At 58.4% G+C, this 17451-nt stretch overlaps 1 protein-coding gene across 4 annotated transcripts in view; it reads right to left on the bottom strand.

Moving 5' to 3' along the window:
- The window catches only part of TBL1X (transducin beta like 1 X-linked), a 118057-nt gene extending 100810 nt beyond the window's left edge, over window positions 1–17247 (bottom strand). For 3 of the 4 annotated variants that reach the window (XM_037027737.1, XM_037027738.1, XM_037027739.1), the window contains exon 1: window positions 16981–17246. The gene's annotated coding sequence lies outside the window, so the exon portion shown is untranslated. Of the gene's footprint in view, window positions 1–16980 lie in introns of all 4 variants that reach the window. The other variant, XM_037027740.1, reaches the window with a different exon arrangement.
- Window positions 17248–17451: the final 204 nt, after the last annotated feature.

Below are 17451 nucleotides of genomic sequence, written 5' to 3'. Positions count from 1 at the left end.
ATCAGTTGCCTCTTGGGCGCCCCCTACTGGGGACCGGGCCTGCAACCCAGGGCTGGGCCCTGACTGGGAATCAAACCAGCGACCTTTTGGTTCATAGGCCTGTTGTGCTCCATCCACTGAAAGACACCAACTAGGGCTCTCAATTAAATGCCTTTTTTTAAAGGAAGGAACCACTAAAGGGCAGCAAGTTCTCTGAGCACGCCCCCTTCCCTGCCTCCCACCAGCCAGTATTCCCACAGGTGGACTGGATTCCGGAAGAACAAGAGCCATGTGCTCACAACTACTGTCCCCTAGAGAACCGTTTCGATTAGTCATTACTAAACTGGAAAAAGAAAGTTTTTTTATAACAAAATTATTTCCATCCCTGGCAAGCGAGGCCTAACAAACTCTAGGGACCAAGCAGGAGGAAAAGTCACCACGGAATTCCTAGGGCAGACCGAAAAATTTATTTTGTCCGATCTGACCAAAAAGAAAAAGGTGTAATTGTGATTCACTCACATCCGGGAGTTATGGTTGTGCTGCCTGTTGTCATTTTTCCGTTTGGCAGAGGTCGGTGCCCCTCGACTGAATAGTCAGGTCGGGCACGTTTTAAAAATTCTTTCGGCAAACCGGCTAAAAGTCGCTGTGTGAGACAAAAGCTCCCCTCCTACGTTTTCAAAGGAAAAGCTATCTGTGGTCCGTGGAGGGGAGGGGCAGAGCCTCGCCTCGCGGCACTGCTGTCCGGTCGTGCAGCCAGCGGGCAGTCCCCCTTCCCCAACTGTCCTCATCCCTCCAACGTGGCAATCCCCCAAATCAAACACAGCACGCCCAGGAGGAGGACTGAGGCTCCTGGGGGCCTCTCCGCGGCACGGCTCAAAGCTTTCTTTTTGCCACACGGGCACCAAGCACCACGCTGCCAAACCCCGGCCCGGAAGACTGGAAGCATGATTTACAGCAAGGTATAAAAGGCTGGTCCGTGGCACGCTGATAAATGAAATGACCCATCAGCATGGATGGCAAAGGACACCATTCACAGCCGACGGACAACCGCCACATGCACCCTCTCGCGGCACACACCGTGAGGTGTGATCTTTGCTGTCAAGAACGCCGATCTTGCTCTTGAGGAGAAAGAAAACATGAGCTTAAAAGAAAAAGCTGGCAAAAGGCCCCCTGGAGCAGGAAAAAAAAAAAAAAAACAACCCAACACTAAGCTCGTAATGGAAATCTAATAAAAAACACATTTTTCAACACCAAATAAATGGGCCATTTATTAGGCCGAGCAATAGTAAAGCATTAATAAAAACTTAGAGAGTGAACACAGTGCAAAGCAAATGACACAAAGCACAGAAGAGTGAGCCAAGACTGCTGCGTTTCCACCCCCGTCTGCAAAGGCACCCATGAGATGCCGTGCGGTGGGTGCCCTTCTCCTCGGCCACCTGTGTGCCCACGCGTGGGAAGGAGCACCGGGCCCCCTTCCCAGCTGGGGCAGTCTTGCGAGACATGGCCCCGCAACTTCCAAGTGCGTGAGAATCCTCTGGACGTCGCCTGTGTGCCCGGCCGGACGGTTCCCTGTGGGGGGCTGCCTCATGCACTCGAAGAGATGGGGCAGCACCCCCAGTCTTAGCCCACTGCATGCCAGGGGCTCCCTCCCTCACCGCCAGTTGGTTGGGACAGCCAAAGATGTCTCCAGGCGTTGCCAAAGGTCCCCTACCAGGTGGATCCAGTCCCATGCTCTGGGTCATTGTCCCTCCCTCCCCAACCCTCGCCACCCGGTGGATGTTGGATCTGTTCCTTGCTTCGGTCCACGGCACGCTAGTACTGAGTGTGACAAGCAGGTTTTCCATGTGCCTGCACGGTTTAACGCGGCTTCTCCTCACACCAGATGGGAGAAGGCCCGCTCCAGGAACCTGTTGGCCTCCGCGTGAACGTGGTTTGGCCTTAAACCCAGTCCGGACCCCGACTTAGCCTTCCTGATCCCACCCAGCTGAGCCCTGGGCAGCCAGAGCGCACCAGTAAAAACAAGAAATACGTGCCTGTTTCTATGAGCCTCTGAATTGGGGGGCTGTTTGTTACCCAGCAGCAGAGTAGCAGAAAGCTGACTAATACACTCCTACAATATGTCTGGGCCAAAAGGCTGATGAACGTGTGGGTACGACTACAACTCTTGTGTGCCTGTGCCCACCCACCTCCATCCACTCTTTCATGATGCCACGAGCCCCCATTCACTGATTCAGGCCCCATGAAGGAACACGGGGCATGTTCCAAGTCCTGCATGGGGCGCACCCACCTGCTGCCTGCCCGTGCCCCGGGGATGCCACGTTCCCCACGTCTGCCTCGGTTTCAGACACACTAAGCCCAGGGTCCCCAAGACACCCCCCAAACTGACGGTGCCTGAGAGAGAAGAGAGAAACCGCCCATACGATGGCATTCTCCACAAGCAGCCACAACAATCCCATCCTCTCCAAGATGGGAAACGGCACCAGGAGGCACTTGGGGTGTGGCAGACTCTGTGACTGGCTGCACTCCAGGGAAAGGCAAGCCCACGAATCCAAGGGTCCCAGGGCACCAAACTGTCCACGGAGTAAACAGCGACCACTCACCAAACACCCAAGGCCCACGGGCTTCAGAGGAAGGAGCGAAGACACAGACGCAAAGGAAATACATCTCCCCTGGTAGACAGTCAATACGCAACCCCCCGGGACGGTGAAATGGGATCTCACGGGTCACCTGTGGCACCAGGGACAGGAGAGGAACGGTCACTTACAAGACCAACCGAGAAAACGCCCGTGATGTCAGCCTTCCCGGCAAGCCCTTGGTGATCAGCTCAGATGGGCCAGAAAGCGGGGACCCCCGGGTGACAAGGCATGTGAACACGGGCTTACAGATCCAAGGAAGCCAACACCTCTAGGATTCGGTGATGGCGGAGGCCGGGGCTGCGGTACTTGGGGGGAACCCCACCACCTCAAGGCGGGAAGGCGCTTCACACAACCCCTTAGGGGAATCTGACTTTCCCATGCCTCGTCCCGAGAAAGACTGGGCGAAAACCACACCCAGAAATGCGGCAGGAGACCGAAGGTGCAGCTGCCACGGGCCCCAGCTGTCTCCTCCGCTCCCCTCTAGGGGGGAGGCTGGAAATTCAAGCCCGGAGCGCGGCCCCCACGGAGTCCTGCCCGGGAGCAGAACTGAACCTCGCGGTCACAGCAGCACTGCATGGGCGCAGCATTTTCCATCTTCCGTGTCACCGGAGAGGGGCAGCCGGGTCCAGTTTCCTCAGCCCACGACATTCTTCTGCCTCGACGCCACGCACCTGACCCCAAGCCCTCCCCCGACCCCCAGCTTCCACAGGAGGGCAGCCAGAAATGGCCCCATGTGCTGCCACCGCCAAGAGCCTCACCAACGCCCCATGGAAGACACCAGACGCAAAGACCTCGCGCTGCCTGGGTCCATGCACACGAAACTTCCAGGGACGACGAAGCCAGAGAGAGAGAGAGAGAGAGACACGATGCGGCACTGTGGGCGCAGGGGGCTGAAGGGGCTGGGCAGGGATGGCTTCCGGAGTACAGGGTCTCTTTGGAGGCGACACAACATTCTAGAATGAGAGCATGCTTGCCCACAGTCCCCCAACTCTGTAAAAACACCAGGCAGTTCCGTAAACGTCTCCGCGTCCAAGGAGGCGAGACTGCGGGGCAAGCCTGGGGTGCTGCCCAGCCGGGCAGGGCCCGCCGGCCGCGCCAGGAGCCTGCAGCACGTGACCTGCGGTCGGGGGCACGGGGTGAGAGGCCGTGACCCAGGCCGTCCGATGGGACGCACTCGCAGGCAACCGTGAGAAGACCGGGGTTCATGGCCAAGCGCAGGACGACACTCTGGCAAAAGAACAGCTGGCACTGGAGTTCCTGCCTAAAGTCAAAGTGGCGTGGCTTCCCCCCCCAATTCAAACTCACAATAACGATGACAATAATCAGAACAAACGCACTGCCCACGGCACTAAACGTGTACGGGTGAGTTGTAGCTGCTGCAGTCTAGGGGACACGCTAGACCGGCGGCCCCTGGAACCGTGAGAAACGCAGCATCCGGGGCCCACGCCGGCTTCTGGGAGCACAGAGGCCGGGGACAGGACCCCGCCGCCTGGGCGCCATCCCACAAGCTCTTCGAGGGTTCTGCACACGAGGAGGATGGGGCCCCAGAACCATCCGTCACGGCGGGACGCGGAAGAGCCCCACCACGGAGGCCACCCCCCGTGGCCCAACCACCGGACCGACGGACCACGGAGCACGTGCAGCCGCTGCAGTGCCACCCAGCGAGACAGCGGGAGGAAGGAGAGGCACAGAGCACCCCTTGGGTACAGCTGCAGATCGTCAGGGGTGATGGCAGTAGCCAGGCCGACAACGCGTGATAGCGCGTGCGGTCTCCCTGGCAGAATGCTAGAAAATAGTGGTCCCCCTGTCTCGCCACAGCAAGTGACCAGGGCGTGCCCGCAGGGAGGGGGCAGGGAGGCATGGAGACCACAGAGAGGCACGAGCAAGTTTCTTGTGAGTGGAAAGAGTGGGCGTCCTGATCGGTATGTTTGGGAGACCGGTAGCAGGGTCGAGAGAACAAGTAAAGGACAACAGGTCAAACAGCACACTACAGCCCTGGCTGGTGTGGCTCAGTGGACTGAGTACTGACTGGCCTGCAAACCAAAGGGTTGCCGGTTCGATTCCCAGTCGGAGCACGCGCCTGGGTTGCGGGCCAGGTCCCCCGTTGGGGGCACACAAGAGACAACCACCCATTGCTGTTTCCCTCCCTCTCTTCTCCCTGCCTTCCCCTCTCTAAAAATAAATAAAATCTTAAAAAGAAAGTCTCTTAAAAATAAATCAAATAGGTGATTTTTTGTGGTATGTACCTTACACCTCAATAAAGATTTAGAAAAGCCACTTGCTCTTAGGCTGGACTCCCAGTCTGTGCAATGATACAGAAGCAGCGCCGACAGCACTCTGAAAGCAAAGCAAACATCCGTGACAGGTGCACATGAAACCGAGTAGCACACAGCTTAGAGATGCCTGGCATAAGTCTGTAAGGCGTCCACCCCAGTCCGAGGAGCCACAGATGAGTCTACGGTGTCCCCACCACAATCCTCCGAGCAGCCGAGAGCCCCGAGCGCCAGCCGCTGGTTTCCACACAGAGAGCAATTCCACGCCGGCGAACATCTGGGCCGTGAGAAAGCCATACAGAAAAATCCATTTGTTGTCCAAATATAGCGCGGTCCGTGGAAAAGCAAACACGGCAGGAAACTGGAGAAGGCTGAACATTCACTTTCAGGCGGGGAGCGATGTTATGAACCGTGCCCAAACTTCCCTTAAAGCAAGCGCCATGCAGAAAAGGGGGACCCTAGCTCCCCCATCTGCGAGGGCAGGCGGGTGACACTGTGTGGGCCTCACAGATAACACGTATCCGGAGAGAATTAAAATCCACCAGAGACAGCTCATTCTGCACACCATTTGATAGCGAGACGTGCATTGGGCAATAATAAAAACACCGAGTCCCGCTTCGACTCACTTTCCTGAAAAACGCGCCCAGGACGGTGGAAAAAAAATGACAAAGTGTAGCTAGAAATATGAGCTGTGCTGACTGAGATAAAAAGGAAATATTTCCATGAGCTAATCTTATTCTATATTTAGTTTGAGCCGACTACTGTAATTAACCACGGTTATATCATTTTGCCGGCTTCACACTTCCAAAGCTTCGCACACCATTATTTGAACGACAATTGGTTTTTTTTATTTGCGTGGGGAGGAAAAAAAAAATGAAGATAGCTTATTTTAATAACCCGATCTTCCTAACGAGAAGGAACGGCCTACCCTGCTGTAAATTATAGAAACGGCGCTTTGACGGTGCTATAAACGTGTTTGTGATTCTAGCCTCTCTCGAAGCTGAGGGCGGCCACAGACGGATGACCCCACCGGCCCGGCGGTCACTGTGGGGTCCTGCGGGTCCCTCCCCTCCCCCGATGCATGCACCCAGGCCGAGCTCCCAGAAAGTCCACACACCTCGCTGCACTTTGTGCGTACCTGACAGGCATGTGGGAAACCGCACCGGCTTTTGTGAGGGCTCCCAAGAACAGTCTCCGTTTGGGGCTGTTCTGTGACACACAGCTCGGCAACCTCGCCCGGGGCCCATCCGCCGGCACACCCGTCAACGGGAATGATTAGGGCTGTGACGTGCGGGCTTTCCGGCTCAGGCGGGCAGCGGCGCACGGGTGTCTGGCTGACCCGCCGGGAATGTGAAGCCGAGACCCGGGCCAGGCTCCGGCACGGAGGCCAAATACTGCAGGGAACTTCCCTTTCCTCTCCCGAGCAGGGCTGGGGCAGGTCACTACCTTCCCACAGACACTCGGCGCAGCTCAGTGTGGTCCTCGGTCTCCGGAGAGTGGACAAAGGTGCAGGACAGGACGATCAACAAATCTGACTCCCCTGCCCCGGCCGACTCCCCTGCCCCGGCCGCAGGGGGGCTCAGCTACTATACACTCGGTGTGTCGCCTCGTGCTCCTTAGAAGTGTACAACTGCTAACCTGTCTTTTGCATACAAAGTTACCCTGCAAATCCAATAGTCACAAAGGCAAAAACAGGGGCGGAGCACCCAGAACGATACACGAAACCCAAAGCTGATGTATCAACCACCTCAAGTGAAACAAACAAGCAAGGAAGACCGTCTCCCTCCCTTGGGCAAAGGGCTTGGCCCAGAGCCCTCCCAGGGGGAGGGGAGGGGAGCCCTCGCTCTCTCCGTCTCCTGTGCAGCCTAGTCCTAGTCACAAAGACGATGCAGTCACAGGTACTGTCACACCAGGAAGAGAGTATCAACTCGAGGGACAGGTTTCCCTCTTCAAAGCCTCCAAGGGTGAACGCAGGAGGAAAAAAAAAATCAGTAACAACCACGGTGAGTGAAATCTGTGTCTGCAAAAAAAGGCATCCGAGGAACAGCCAGACTGGAGGCCCCCCGAAGACTTCCGTGACAACACGGTTCCCACACTCTCTCGCCGCGCTGTCTTTTCAAGTTGCTGTTGCTTCTGCCGCAAAAAGCCCGGTTCTGAGAGCCCCGAGGGCGCGCATCCACGGAAGCAGCTGATGTATGCACAGAATGGGGCGATGATGAAAACCCCACAGACACGAGATGCTTGAAAAGCACGACAGCACTCGGTTGCAAAGCTTCCTCACGCACCTGCAGCGGCGAGCCAGTGTCCTCCGGCTCAAAGGTGTAGTTTCTCGGGTTTAAAAACAGGCCAGGTCTATGGGATCTGACACGGGCAGCGTACGTTGTCGCCGTACACTCTCGCCTCCCCACGACATCCCGGCAGGAACGGCGCCCTCTCATCCGACCCTGACAGAGCTGAGTCGCTCGGCACAGGCAGGGACACGCGGGGACACAGTGTGGCAGCGGAAGCACGGGACAGGGAACCGGTCTGTGTCCCACTGACACTCCAGGACTTGAACATGACCCATGTTCTCTAAAAGACCCACAGATCCTGAAACTGGGTATTTTTGTAACTAGGAGATAAAAACCAAGTGGACATCGGAACAGTTTCCCCCTGTGCTCCTGTGAATGCCGCCAAGTACCTGCCACAGCCTCAGAGCTGCTTAGGTCTGAGGCCTCTTTGGGGAACTGAAGGCTGAGACAAGCTTTCCCATCTTCTCCCCATGTACAATGCGCCACCATGTATAACGTGCACCCGGGTTTGGGGCCCAAACTTTCAGGAACACCAAAAAANAGGAGATAAAAACCAAGTGGACATCGGAACAGTTTCCCCCTGTGCTCCTGTGAATGCCGCCAAGTACCTGCCACAGCCTCAGAGCTGCTTAGGTCTGAGGCCTCTTTGGGGAACTGAAGGCTGAGACAAGCTTTCCCATCTTCTCCCCGTGTGCAATGCGCCACCATGTATAACGTGCACCCGGGTTTGGGGCCCAAACTTTCAGGAACACCAAAAAAATCTTTCGTTTTCATTTTTTAATTCGATTCTTATACCCACGTTCCTGCTCATCCTTATTTTTCCCTCCCACATTTGACCGAAAACAGTGCGCGTTATAGACGGCAAGATATAACCCAAAACAAGGTGCGGAGACCCCTGTGCGGGGGGCGGGGGGGTCCGAGAAATGTACACGACCCCTCTACCGTCCGCGGGCCTCTCCCTGTGTGCTCACGGGGTCTCCAGTCACTTCTGTCATGTAGTGGACCTGTGACATCACGCATTCTCACGCCGCCCCTTGGCCGTGAGAGCGCCTTGAGCTCCTTCCGCCCTCACCCGTGCCTGGAAATGGCTGGCACAGGCACGGACTCTGCCTTGTGTCTTAGAAACACGAGCCTAACACGGTCGTTCTCCACGACCAGCGTGGCCGTGACGCCGAACCGCGCCCCACCGACCCACCCGCGACGGCCAGTGACTGGCCACCGCGGTCTTCAAGCTGGTGACTGCGGACCCTGAGTCCTGGCCCACCAAGCTGGCCCTGTAGTTGCCTGGGATTACAACGCCCAATAAGATTCTGCAGGAGGAACCTCAGGCAGGGACCCGCATTTAATCTGCCCCCCAAAGGGACCAAACGGTAGGGACCCCGATTCTCTAGGTAGCTGCGTCTATCGTATACAACACAGAACTCTGCAACTGCCTGTCACAGGGCAGCTGTTCTCCACCACACCTGCAGGCCGCCGACAGGCTTCTGCACCACGGGACGTCAGCCACAGACCGCCCTCCTCCAGTCTGTCATCCCTGCCCTTCACAGATGACAACCGGAGGGTCCCAGCGGACCCAAGAACCTCCCGCACCATGGCTCTCTGGGAGCGTCATGGCCGGCTCAGCTGTGCTGAATTTTCCTCTCGCTCTCCTGACGACGTGCCCGGGCTGACCACAGCACAGCGTCGGCTGCTAGCGATTTCAGAAATGAAACGGCCTCCCGCACAAACAAGCGTCTTTTGGCCCAAATTTCCATCTACCGGCAGGTTCGAACAAGCAGGGAATGTTGAGATACCACCTGCTGGCGTAGACTCGAGGGCCTCACGGGGCACATCCGTCGATCATAGTAGAAGGGGACAGTGTCAGCCCCCCCACGCCCCAGCATGGGTGGTGCTGGGACCAGCCCTCAGTACACCCGAGGACCTCTCCGTGCCCTGGGGAGAGCGGGGTGCTGACCAGGCTGGGGGGGCAGGTGGCAGGTGGTCCAGGAAGGCAATGCTGCAGGCTAGGGGGAGCCAGCATGCAAGAACGCCGGTGTGTTCTTTAAAGCCTTGCAGCCACATCCACCTCACGGGACACAACACAGAGCTCCAAGGCACAGGCTGTCTTCGAGAATAAGCACTGTGGGCCGGGGCAGGCAGCTCCGTGGGTTAGAGCTTTGTCACCAGTACACCAAGGCTGCAAGTTCAATCCCCCCCGTCGGAGCCCATGCAAGACTCCACCAACGCATGGGCCAATACTTGGAACAACAAATTGATGTTTCTCCAGCTACCCATCTCCTCTCTCCTCCCTCTAAATTTTCAACAAAGCAGCAGCAGCACTGTCAACTTGGCCTTGGGCACTGTTCCTGATCATTTGACAAGGTCTCGGGAGACCTTGGAGGCTGTAACATGCCCCAGAGGGATTCCCCAGCCCCCAACAGCCCACGGGGCTTCTCCACTGTTTGCTGTTTTTCTAACACTAAACTAGGCAATTCGCTTACCCAGGGTAAGTTAAATATTGCATTGTGTATCTTAATCACAGGTAACACGCTAGCCAACGTGGGGAACACGAAGACCTGTCCGTTTACCCACACCTTAATTCATGGGAAACCGCCACGAGTTTTCACCAACATTCAAGCAGTACCTACCCCTTTTCTAACTGAGACCCTCACACTCGAGACGTGGGGGCGGCCTCGAGCCCAGCTCGCCGACCCTTCCGAGGCACGCCTGGGGACACGCACAGGTGACAGAGGTCGCACGAGCAGGCAGCATCTCCCATCTCCAGCCAAACCGCCGGGTCACGGGTTCTTCCAGAAAACACGCCGCTCCTTAGGAGATGACAGAAAGAAGACCCTGCTGCCCAAGGCGGAATGCAGGCCCACCACCGAGCAGCCCAGGCTTTGGAATCAGCTTCGTGGCCCCGGCAAACACCACTTGATTTCTCAGCCTGTTTGAGAGTCAAAGCATCACCCAGACGTGAGTCTAACCTACTACCTACTGACCCATTTTATACATGAAATGTCTTGAAAGGTTCGGGAGACAGCCCCTGAAAGGGCAGCAAAACACAGCCCATGTGAACGTAACTGGCAGCAAAAACGGCCGGGCAAAGGACACCAAAGAACCCTCGGCAGCCCCCACCAGGCTGTGCCCGCTGCTCGTCCACTCCGGCTTCTTGCAAACATGAAGCAGCGAGACGTTTCGCTTGCTCTTGCTTTTCGTCACAGACACGGCGCACATGGGTTCTGGGGAAAGCCCCCCTGGTGCCGGTGTGCCAAAGGGTGATGCCCACGTAGGAAGGGACTCGCTGCTGGGAGTCTCTCCCGAGCGACCTCCAGGACGGGATGGCAGAGCTGATGGGGTGTCGTCGCAGGTGTCGGAATTCGTGACTGCTCACACAGTAATTTAGAAAATAGAGTGAGAACGTGTGTGTGTGTGTGTGTGTATTTGCATATACGTGCATGCCCGCCCTGAAATGTAACTTAACGGGGGGAGGGGTGGAAGATACGAAGCACAAAGCAATGGCTATAGGCCGTCCACCCTGACGACGGATGAAGACACATTTCCACGCCCCATTCCCACCTGCAGGGGACAGGGAAGCCGCAAGCACACTGGGCTCCGAGCACAATTCCAACCCTGTCTCCTTGAACCCAGTTTTACGGTGTGTCTCACTCTCAGTGAGGAAACTAAGTCTAGAGAAGGTCGCAGCCAGTGCTTGGGCAGCTGCTGCCCAGATGGTCACCGGCCCATGCCCCCCAGGAGCCAGAAGGTGCCAGCCAGGGCTATGCCTGACACTCCTCTGGGGGCCACCAGGACCTGGGGGCACCAGCGGACTTAGGGGGGACCCCAGCTCCCAGCAGGACCAGCCCTGCTGACCTTCGTCCATGCACATCGCACCCAGCGGCCGACTCACCCTGTCATAGGAAGGCGTGGAGAGCCCTGTAAACAGCAGAAACTCCCCTCAGCTGCCTGCACCCCGCCCCCCCGCCCGGCACGCTGGTGGGACAACCCCAAATCCAGGTTAATCTCCAGGAGGCTGGGGATGGAGAGGGGCCCATGAAAAGGCGAGACACGTTTCGATCGTTGGGGGGTTTTGTCCCCTGATAAATCCCGACAGCACCAGGGAGCTGACCCACAGTAAGACGTGGGAAGCCCGCAAGGACATCGGCAAAACCAAACGGAGGGTGTCCAGAAGCATGCTTCCAAGGGGTCCCGGCGCCTGGGCTCTAAACTACTTGTGTGGAGACAAAGTTTCAGGCAACCACAAGCCCCTCCCTCTTCCTCCGGCCCCTCCTGGCCTGGTTTCTAACTGGTCATCCAAGCCCATTCACTGCACCCCAAACTCTGCCTGGACCCCCCAAAACACCTGGGTGCCTCCAGAACTACACACTTTGAGATATGTGTGTGTGTGTGTGTGTGTGTGTGTGTATGCACGTATTGTTTTCCCACCCTGGGACCCAACCTCACCCAAAAGAGGCCTGCAGAGCTGACTATGCAACCAGGTGTGGTTTGTCCATTTGGGCGTCGCCTGTCTTTGGTCGTTCCCCGGGGCGGGGACTGTCCCCGGGCCTGGCAGGAGGTTGGAGGAGACCCTAAAGGCCAGGAGCACCACCCTTCCCCACCCCCAACTGGCAACAACCAAAAATGCCTCAGGACATTGCCACATGCTCTTTTTAACACTAGGAACCAAAACTACCCCCCCATCCCCCATCCCCCATCCCCCATCCCCCATCCCCGAGGGCAAAACTCTCCAGTTCAATGTTGAGAGCACAATTCCAGCGAACACCTTCCCCTTCCTCTTGAGCCTTGCACTGCGCGTTGCGTCTCCACCTGGGGCCCCACATCCGCCAGGAACAAACCTATGTAACGATGTAACGGAACTGGGACCCCCACCAACTGCCTCACCCGTCCGAACGCTACATTTGTTGCGAGCCAGTGTTTTCAAGGCTGCCAGCGCCGGGCTCTGCATAAATATTTGATCGCAGCGATGAGGATGCACAGACGGTTATGGCGGGAGGCGGTCGCCTCCCTGAACACCCCGGTCTTCACTCACTGTCCCCGCCCCCTGGTCTAGAAGCCGCCCAGGGCGCACATTCTTCACGGCTGCCTGCTCCCCTCGGGATTCCAAACTCTTTCTCACAGTAAGCCCTCCCTGTCCATTAGAAACATGTGGCCTTTGGTCGTCCCTTCCCACACCCAGCTTTTGTTTTGGTCTCGGTGGCTCTCCTTCGGCCACTGTGGCCAGGGTGCTGCCCTTGGTCAGCCCTGTGGAGAGGGCAGGACCCGAGGGGACAGTCACGTCCAGTCTCCACGCCAAGGCCGGTGACCTCCTTCACGCTCAAAATAGTTATGGAAAAAAAAGTTTATCTCTCTAACTTAAAAAAAAAAGGGTTTACAAAACAACTGTACTCTTGCTTCCTGATTGAAACTATTTTTAACATGTCTCTGGGGATGAAATGTTAACTGCTTGGATGGAGTGTCTTCCCCCCCCCCTTCGGTGGGGAAGAAGGGGTGAGAGCAGAGTATGAAGACACCAGAGCCGGGCCGGGCCGCGTTCGCACGCAGGGCAGCTGTGACCGGCGCCAGACTCAGGGTTCGGCCTGGCAGTGCCCGGGGGGGGGGGGGGGGGCACCACAGGAGGTTCCTGGGAAAGGGGCAATCCCAGGTTCCGGCTGGGTGTTCCCCAGCCCACAGGGAACCAGCTGTGACTGCGAATTCCTGATGCTCGCTGGGGACCCATGCGGCACCGAGACACCGCGCCTCTGGGCCTGCAGCCTAGGGGTTTCGATCCTCCAGCCAAAGGTCACCCGTGTTCCTGGGGAGCAGAAAGGTGAGTACAAATGCCACAGCAGCCACCCAGGAAGTCACCCCACGGACGGACAGAAACATGGGTCTCTCCCCCTTCCTCACGTACAAAGACAATCCGTCACCTGTTGCCGTAAAAACAAAAACTGTGCAAAGGTAATTAAAGCTAGCACCCTGACTCGGGCACCCAGTACACAGGAGACAGAGGGCGCTCGGTCATTTAAAAAAAAGAAGAAGAAAACAACCGTGCCTCTTGGGAAGTCTCCCTTTGTTGGAAGGATGCCTTGTTGGCATTTTTGTACGAAAGACTTTGACGCCCAGTGATTGAACCTTAAAACTGAGGACCTCAACTTCCAGGGCGGGATGTGTCCCCGGGGGGCCCAGCAAGTAAGGACCGAAACACAGTGGACTGAGCCTCTTGGCCCCCTGGCACAGGCCGCAAGACGGGGAGCCCTGGGGTCTGACGGTCCCAAGGCACGCTCGCCACCTTGTCCACTCACGCAGGTACTCGGGGACTGACTGCGCCATTTTCCAGATGGGGGAAACCGAGGCACCAAGACACGAGACGCCTCGCCCGACGAGAAGCGGTCAGTGAGGGACTCTAGCCGAGAGGCCTGGTTCTGATTCAAAATGAGTGCAAAGCACCTCTCCGCACACAACCACTGGCTGTGCATTTCGGGGGAAGAGCCCCTTCACTCAGATCACTTTCCAGGGGTAAGTCGCTGGCTGAAATTCAGTCGCTGTTTGCTTCCACCTGTAGAGTATTTCGATCTTTGATGGCCTGCCCCTGCCCCCCCCAACAAAAAGGTTCTCTTTTCTTTTTTAATCATCACCTGAGACCATGTTTACCAACTTTTAGAGAGAGAGAGAGAGAGAGAGAACGCCAAAGGGAGAGAGAAACATGGACTGCCTGCCTGCTTGCCACACACGCGCTGAGCAGGGATCAAACCTGCAAGCTTCTGGTGCCCGGACGGTGCTCCAACCAACGGAGCCACCGGCCCAGGGCTACACTGTTGCCTTCAGTAAGGTATCGCTGCAGTAACGACACAGAGTAGCGCCTGCCCAGAGCACTTTCTGTAAGGTCTGTGCTATCCAAATCGGTGGCCACTAGCCACGTGCACCATCCAACGGGCAGGAGTCATGGCTACAACCATCGAAAGGACGGAACCGCTGGTGTCACCGAATTTTAACGACCTTGAATCTAAAGACACACCTGTGTTCCGTGGCTCCCAGGTAGGACAACGAAGCTACACAGGGAGACAATCGCTCCGCTGTGGTAAGCATTTCCCCATTCTGTTCAGACGTGTCTACATGTACCCACAGGATTCATCGAAGATCCCAGCTTCTATGTGTGTATACGTTCAAGAGCTTTGGTCTCCGAACGCAAACATTCACACGAGAGAGTCAGGAAGGCAAGGTATGGCCTCGACGAAGAAGAGCTTGGCTTCAGGAATGAGAAGATGCTCTGGCCCCTGGCAGGTGCCAGCAGGTCGCTTAGCATCTTTCCGCATCCGGCAGACTTGCCGCAGACAGGAAATAATCCTTGTCTCCCACGGGGTGTCAGTCCCTCTCAATTCCTCGGGGCGTGGCATTCAAGGGCCACGCCAACAATTCCTCTATGCACACAAGCGCAACGGCTAAGATTTACAGGCGCCTCTGTCGTTTTCCGAAACTTTCGCGGACACTCTCCCTGTGTCCTCACACTGCCCCAGTGAGCACCTCACCTTCTGCTGGCTCCCCTCACATTTTCACAGTCACAGAAAAAAACGGCCCCCGGGGAAGGGGAGGGACTTCAAGGTCAATGTGGTGGAGGGAGCTGGGGCTGGATGGGCAGTCTCTGTCACTGGCTCAGGCCACAGGAGGGAGGGCGCAGGCTGCTTTGCTGGTCCCCTGTCACCTGGCAAAAAGGGACTCGGACTCTGGGCCCCGACTTGCCACCGAGGGTGGGGGGGCGTTGGTTTCCCTGAAACTCCAGAGACAGCCCCCGCAGGGGTGACAGCCCCATGAAGACATCAGGCCCACAAAGACGCCTCCACGCGCGCCCCCCCCCAAAAACGCCCGCACTTCCCGCAGGGATCGGATTTGGGAGAGCTGGCAACTCACGTGTGAAATTTAAGTGGGGGTGCTAGTCACAGCTGGGTTGACACACAGCGCCAACCGCCACACGGCACCACCCGCCTCCTTCCAGGGAGACACGCCCTGCTCTGGGGGAGAGGCCCCTTCCCGAAACAGGGCCTGCCTGGCTCCCCGTCGTGCCCTGCGGACCTGATGGAGTCTCTGGGTGTATTTGTTACCCACTATCTACCCATCACTAGGAAACACGCAGGACCCCCTCACTGCGACGCCAGTGCAGGCCACTACGCTACCCATGCAACAGATGAAATGACCCCAAGTTCGGACACATTCGGTTTCCGGTATCTTCCTAAGGTGCTGGTCACTGGCATTTCTGTTTTGAAGTGGCTGACAGCAGAAAGCACCACCGAGCCCACTGAGGGGCAAAATACACCCGGCCAGATATAAAACACCCAACATCTCCCTTTCTGCCCCATGTGGTGCACGCTCACTTACCAGCTGCAATCCCCTTGAGGAGCCATTTTTCATAAGTGGGTCATGGGATGAACTGCAAGTTTTTTCCCCGATTAGCTTACCCAGCTAGGTGGTTTTCCACTCAAATCTGCAGCTCATTTGATACACTAACATCTCTTAAAGCAAAAAAACACCATCTTAAGGTCTTCATGGCTCCATACTCAGCATTCTTTGTTTTTTCCCCCCTCCCTAATCGCATCTTTCCGAGGAATGCCTCAACTGTAAACTTTTCATAAAATCCTCACAGGCAACCATAGCCCGAGGCCAAAGCTTGGAGCCTCGCAACCCAGCGCCCCCTTCCCTCCGGGTCCGGAGTCCCGTGCTTCCGCCTCCAGGTTACACCAGGGACTCAGGCGGCTCCCAGAAGTCAGGTCAAGTCACGTGTGACCATGCAAAGCAGCGACAGTTGCAGCTGCGACAGGGGCTGAGTTTTTCTTTCTTTGGGGGGGTGGGGGGTGGGTAGGGCTCTGCTCCACTGGGAGGGGGGAGGCACCTCCGACTTACTCAACTTGGTGGAACTTCCAATGCACTCGGGTGAGCGCAGGCGAGGCCATGTAGAGAGCCAGCCCAGGCCGGGGGCCGACCGTGCACAGGAGAAGCACGTGAAGCCCAGGCCCCATCCCAGCGCGGGTGGGCCTGTACCGACCCCAAAGTGTCACGTACCCCAGGGCCACAGGCACCCGAAGACGCACCCCCTGCCGGTTCAGAGCACTGGGCCCCAGCACGTGAAGTCCCCTTGGTAGGAAGGGCCTGGGAAGCGGATCTGGGGGGGGGGTCACCCCTCCCCCGAGCCCCGGAGCAACAGGTCTGCACCCCGCCTGGCAGCACCAGAACAGGGGCGCCCCCCCATCCACCGAGGTCGTGCCCCGCCCGGTCCCTTCACTCGGGCCCGGGGGCTCCCGACTTCCTTGACAGTTTCTGCGCCCCGGAAACAGCAGCCACGGGGCCTCGCTGGGCACTCCACCGCGCACCGCCGCGCAGCCACTGGGTCCGGGGCGGGCCGGCCGGCCGGCGCCCGGGATGAATGGGGTTCCCCTCCCCCACGGGGGCACCCTCGGCGCAGCAGATTCACCCACCAGCCCCAGGGGCGGCAGACAAAGGAGACCGGGGGACAGACCCAGGGCCTCCCCAAACTTACCGGCCGCCTCCCCTGCCCCCAAACAAAGAAGCAACGCCCCCTCCCCAGCCTCCGCCTGCGCCCCTCGTGCCGGCACTTTGGGGAGCGGCCACATTGGGGTATTGTTCAGCCTGCAGGGAGCGCGCCGCACCCCCGCCCAAGCCCCGGCGACAGTTGGGGACCTGCCCCTCCAGAGCTCCGGCGACGGGAGGACCGTTTGGGCGCCCTCAGCCACCGGCCGGGCCCCCCCACCGCCCGAGAAGTTTGTGCCCCCCGGCCCAGCGCCCTCCCGCCCACCCAGCCCCGCGCGCACTCACCTCGCCGCAGGCAGGGCAACTTGTGGGGCGCCGCTGCGCCCGAGCCTCCCTCCGGCCGAGCCGGGGCCGAGCCTCGGCCGAGGAGGGCCCGGCGCCCCGGAGCAGCAGCGTGCCGCCCCCGGGCCGCCCCCGCCCCGCCGCCGCTGAGTCCCGAGAGGCGCGGGCGCTGGAAAGTTTCGGTGCCGAATGGCGGCCGAGGCGCTGCGGCGGCGGCGGCGGCGGCGGCGGCGGGGCGGGGGCGCTGGCGGCTTCTCGCTCCCGAGCGCAGAGAGTGTTGTGGAGAGGGGGGGCCGGGGCGGGAGCAACGGCAGCGGCGACAGAGGGCGGGACGGCGGGAGGGACGGGCACCGGCAGTGACCTCCGGGGGGAGCGGCCACCGCCAGAGCGCCGACCCCGGCCGGGAGGACTGTCAAGGGGGCCGCCTTGGCCGCCCCTCCCCCAACCCCCCCGAGAAGGCCCCCCCTCCCCAGT

Source organism: Sturnira hondurensis, unplaced genomic scaffold, assembly GCF_014824575.4.
Source record: "Sturnira hondurensis isolate 20B ecotype Veracruz unplaced genomic scaffold, ASM1482457v3 Scaffold0019234, whole genome shotgun sequence".
Taxonomy (NCBI): Eukaryota; Metazoa; Chordata; class Mammalia; order Chiroptera; family Phyllostomidae; genus Sturnira; species Sturnira hondurensis.
The sequence above is the reverse complement of the archived record's forward strand: the minus strand, read 5'-3'. Positions and strand labels throughout refer to the sequence as shown.